The following is a 6,175-nucleotide window of genomic DNA, read 5'->3' on the forward strand; positions in this document are numbered from 1 at the left end:
CTTCATAGGTATCTCACATCTTTGGGATGATACTAAAATGGAAGTTGAAGGAAAAGGTGAAGTTGAGATGGAAAGTGGAGCATTCAAGGATGTTCTCTATGTTCCTAATCTTACCTCCAACCTTCTTTCAATTCACCAAATCACTCACTATGGAGATGGAAACAAGGTTGAATTTCTTCCAGATTTAGTTGTTGTGAAAAGCATCAAAGATGATTCTATGGTTGCAATAGGTGAAGCTAAATATGATTCAAGGCTTTACACTTTCTCTTCTTTTGTGCCTAAATCTAATGCACAAGCCTTGTTAATGCATTCAAATATAAAAAGCAAATTGTGGCATGAGAGATTTGGACATCTTAGCTATAGGTATCTTCAATAGCTTAGCAGCAAGAACATGGTTCATGGTCTACCTCAAGTCCAATTTTTAGATGGTGTTTTTTTAGGTTGTACACTTGGGAAGCATCCAAGAAAAATGTTTGACAAGGGGAAGTCTTGGAGAGCACAAAGTGTTCTTGAACTAGTTCATAGTGATGTGGCAGGCCCATTTCCAGTGCCATCATTTGGAAAGTCTTGCTATGCATATACCTTCATTGATGACTATTCTCACTATACTTGGGTATTATTCATGGCTTATAAGAGTGAAGTGTTTGAATGATTTCTCACCTTCAAGGCTCAAGTAGAAAAGCATCCAAAGAAAGCCATAAAAGTCCTTCAAACTGATAATGGAAGGGAGCATGTGAACTCAAGACTTATAGACTTTTTTACTCAAGAGGGAATTGACCTTCAGCATTTAGTACCATGCACTCCATAGTAGAATGATGTTGCTGAAAGGAAGAACAAAACCCTCAAGGAGATGACCACTTGCATGCTATTACATAAGTCTCTTGATCAAGTTTTTTGGGTTGAAGCAATGAATTGTGCAAATTACATCCAGAATAGGAGTCCTCATAAAGCTTTGGATGGTGTAACTCATTTTGAAGCTTGGAATGGAAGGAAACCTTCTATAAAGCACTTTAGAGTCTTTGGTTGTCTAGCATGGGCATAGATACCTCCACATAAACGCAAGGCATTGGAACCTCAAAGTAAACCTTGCATCTTTGTTGGTTATGTGGACTCTCATAAAGCCTACAAATTGATGGATCTTGAGACATGTGACATTTTCTATGAGAGGAGTGTACACTTTGAAGAAGTTTGTCCAAGCTTTACTTCTTCAACTCCTCGTTCTTCCTCCTTCATTAAAGAGAGTGACAATGATGATAGTGACTTGGAAGATGTTCATCCATGAACCAAATAGAGGCATTAAATAAATGAGGTCGAGGAAATTCCTTCTACTTCTACATCTTCTTCCACTAGACCTAAATGGGCTTAGCAAACATTTGATGTGGCAGGACAATTAACAGGGAATCCTTTAGATACTAGGAGAACAACATCGCAACATAATTCACTCCCTCATGCTTATATTGTAGTTACTTCTAATCCTCAATCGTTCAAAGAAGATTTAGGAATTCTAGAATGGGATAAAGCAATGGAGGAAGAATACAATACTCTTATGAGAAACAACACATGGGACTTAGCCTCTCTTCCTAAGGGAAGAAAATTGGTTTGTTGTAAATGGATCTTTTAGACCAAGTTTATAGTGAATGGAAGTGTGGATAAGTATAAGACAAGACTTATTGCACATGGTTTCTCTTAGGTGCCTAGTATTGAATACACTAAGACCTTTGCCCCAGTTGCAAAAATGAGCTCCATTCATTTGACACCAGCTATAGTTGTAGCTTAGAGATGGGTTGTTCATTAGATGGATGTGAAGAGTGCATTCTTGAATTGTGATCTTCATGAGGAGATTTATATGGAGAAGCCATAGGGGTTCATTTAGGATTCTACTTTGGTTTGCAAGTTGAAAAAGTCTATCTATGGCCAAAAAAAAGCTCTAAGAGCTTGGTATGCCAAGATGGATTCTTTCCTTCTTTCAACATGGTTCACCAGATGTCATTTAGATTTGAATGTCTACATTCTTCAGTGAGATGATTCTCACTTGCTACTTGTGCTTTATGTTGATGACTTAATCATTACAGGGAGTACAACATCCATGATTGATAGTGTAAAGTCTACTTTGTAGGATAGATTTTCCATGACCGACTTGGGTCTACTTCATTACTTCCTTGGTATTGAGATACAACAGTCTTCATTAGGGATCACATTATCACAACCCAAGTATGCTCTTAATCTACTTGCTTGATTTCACATGATTGACTACAAGGCTGCATCTCCTCCATTTCTTTTAGGTGTTAAGTTAGAAGCCAAGTGTTCCACTCTACTTGTTGATGCTACTTTGTATAGATAGTTGGAAGTCTCATCTACTTGACACATACACGCCCTGACATATCCTTTGTAGTTGGCATGGTTTCTTACTTTATGCAAGAGCCACATGAACTTCACTCGAAGGCAGCCAAATGCATCTTACATTATATCTAGGGTACACATACATATGGGATATGCTATGCAGCTAGTATTGGACTACAATTAGTGGGTTATATAGACTCAGATTATGCAGGGGATCTTGATTCTCACAAATGCACTTCATGATACATGTTTCATTTTGGTTCCAACCCCATTTGTTGGCAAAGTAAAAAGTAGAACACTATTTCTCTTTCATCTACTAAGGCTGAGTATCGAGGAGCTATCACTGCAGCTATAGAAGCTATTTGGTTACAACATGTTTTGGAGGAGTTTGGGTTTAACATACCTAGACCCACAGTCATACATTGTGATAATTAGAGTGCCTTTGAAATCTCAAAACATCCAGTGCAACATCAATGCACAAAACACATTGAGGTTCATATGCACTACATCAGAGAGCTAATTAATGAGCAGGTCATTACATTTCAGTATTGTTCTATAGAAATATAGATTGCAGATATCTTCACCAAGCCCTTCACTGAGGTCAAGTATCTTCATTTGTGAGATCTCTTAGGGGTGCAGGATTTTTCACCAAGGGGGTCACATGACTCTTCTCTTCTTTATTGTACTTATCTCTCTTTTTAGGGGAGCATTTTTCCCATGAGGTTTTCCCTCTTTCTCTATTTTTAGAGAGATTGCATTGCATTGCATCAATTTATATGTAGAGATTTTTGTAGAACAAGATTTAGTGTACAAAGAACATTAACAATAAGGAAAACATTCACAAACTAAAACTATATTCACATATAAGATTAGACAAAAGAAGGTGTAAGAGAGTGCAAACTAATAGGAATATCACTCCAAAAGCCTCCTTGATTTTGTAGATGCGTTGTTGGATGGAGATGTGTGCTCAATAATGTTGCTCAAGCTTCAATGAAAAATATGGATCAAAGTGGATTTGTGGATGGATTTTGCCATTATGATGGTATTTTGATAGTCCTTAGTCTCTCAAAATAGCATTATAACATTAGCATAGAAGTGGATTATGTTTGTGAAGGGAGAGATTTCTATTTATAGGCCAAGGGGTAGAGGGATGGACGGTCAAGATGCAAGGATGGCAAGATGGTGAGGGAGGGCTAGGATGCACTCAAAGGGGAGCACATGGATTGTGCTTGTTTGAAGCCAATTAGGAGGTGACACATGTCACAGGGTGATTGGATGTGAGAGGGTAGGATATGGGTTGATCAAATGAGTAATGAGGGAGGTTGAGCCATAAATGGGGATGGTTGGGTCATAAATGGAGATGGCTGGGAGGAGGATGAGCTTGTTGACTTTGGCTTGGGTTAGCAAGTCTTAACCCTTGCTTAAGTTGTGCACATGATTAGAAGAGGGATTAGGATTAGCTTAGGAGTTGGCTAACCTTGTTTAGGGAACATGACAAGGTTAGAGGGGGGATTAGGATTATAATAAAAGATAAGGATTGACATCTTCTAGAAGAGTCTAGGCTTTGGATGAGGATAAATAAGGTTTTTAGGAAATAAATAAAGTTTTATTTATTACAAGGGTTTGAGTTGAGGAGATATTTATTAAAATATTTTTAATAAACATGAGGATCAATATTTAATCTTAATTAAATATCTTGAGTTGGGATTAGGGTTAGTAAATGATGGGATTAGCTTTTAATCAAAATAAAGAAGGATTAGAAGATTCTAGAAGAGGTTAGTGGTCTTAAGGAAATTGGCCAAGTTTTGGGCACAAAATAAATAAATAATTTATTTTGGGATTTTTGGTCAATTTATTAATTAAATAATTAATAAATAAGGAAATAATGTTTAAATAATATTTAAGGGACTTCTTAATTAAATATTTTAAATTAAGATAAAGGGATTTAATGGCATTAAAATAAATAAATAAATTAAATAAATAAATAATTAATAAATGATGATATAATCAGGGAATTTTTTTCAGAAAATAAAAATACTTTATTTTCTAAAGGATTTTTAGGTGTCTACATTTTGCCCCTCTTTGAGATAGTGTTGGAACAATACTATTTCAAAGAAGTTTGAAGATAGGTGATACGAAGGAAAGTTTGAAAGCAACATGATTGCCCCAGTCTTGAATAGAAGAAGAGAGAGTGGACTGTGTGATGCCCCCTCAAGAAGATGGCAAGGAGAGAAGGTGAGGCTTGGTAGCTTCTTGAAAGGTACAAGAATCGAGGGCAAGAGGAGGACTGAGTAGCTAAGAGAGGTGATTCAAGGAAGCTATGGGAAAATGATACAAAGGAAAACCTTGTGCGCAAGAATAACCAATGGGTAAGAACATTGGCTCTAGGGAGAGGGGAGAGGGTGACTGGTTTTCTAAATTGAACCTAGGGAAGTGAGTTGGAAGATAGGAGATTTGGGGAGATTATGATTCGAGGATTTATGATTGGTGATGACTAAGATTACGATTGATGTAGGAGCTATGATTATGATTGATGAAGGATCTATGACTATAATTGATGTAGGAGCTATGATTATGATTGATGAAGGAGCTAGGATTAGGTTTGATGCAGGAGCTATGATTATGATTGATGAAGGAGCTAAGATTATGATTGATGAAGGAGCTAAGATTATGATTGATGAAGGAGCTATGATTATGATTGATGAAGGATCTATGATTATGATTGATAGAGGAGGTATGATTATGATTGATATAGGATTAGATACCATGGGATTGATAGGAGATATAATTGGGATATGGATAAAACTGTTAGATCAGGGTTGTAAGACTGATTGGATGGGATGCTTGGATAGGATGGGATGTTTTGATAAAAATGGGAGTATTAAGTAATCCATTGAAGCTTGAGTGTGTGGGTGTTCCAAAGGGGAGCACCACCATGTAATTGAACACTTATTTTGATATAGGAATATTGGGGATATGCCAAGGCTACTAAGAACATCAAGGCCTTTTTACCAATATTACATAGGACTGACGTGAAACAAACACGCAAGGATTTCCCCAGCATCACACATGAATCCTGAAAGAATCAAAGTGGAAATGATACTGGGTAACCCACAAGCAAACAATATTTCCCAAGTGCACCATGTAACCACAAGTGATCACATGTTTGGACTATGCAAGGGTCACATCCAACTGACTCACAAGCAAAAAAGAAAATGAAAAAGACCTGATCAAAACCTTGCTCTTGAATTGCCCCATTCGCAACACACCATGATATAAAAGATCATGGCAACCATGAGGAGGGAACAACCCAAATCACTTGGAAGAGATACTTTAAGAACCAAACTTGAAATCTCGAAAAGAAAATAAATTGAAAGAAAATGTAAATCCATGAAAAAAGTAACTGTTTGCCAAAGTGATTGGTAGGACTGGATACTGACAGACCAAGATTAGATGAGAGGAAGGATGCATCCTACAAGGATCTATTGGTAATATCGAGGACTAGGATGAGTTGGGCAATCAAAACTATTTAGGAAAACATTTTGATGACAAGGGATCTCGTATGAGGATTAACTAAAGCACCTAACCAAGAGAACTACAAGTTATGATCAAGCAAGAAGTGACGTGAAGAGATGAGAGATATACAATGATACCAAGTGAAGGAATGACATGCAAGGAATATACAATGGAAAAACCAAAGTATTTACAAAGGATTACCATACAAAAGCTTAGTGTGATAGGATAGTGGCAAGAAAGATGAAAATGAGAAAGTTAACAGAAGAAAATCTAGGGATGAGGAGATAGTGCAATGAAAAGTGTGGGATGAGAAGCTAGT

This window comes from Cupressus sempervirens, chromosome 9 (assembly GCF_028749045.1).
Source record: "Cupressus sempervirens isolate cs-2001-9-10 chromosome 9, ASM2874904v1, whole genome shotgun sequence".
Lineage (NCBI taxonomy): Eukaryota > Viridiplantae > Streptophyta > Pinopsida > Cupressales > Cupressaceae > Cupressus > Cupressus sempervirens.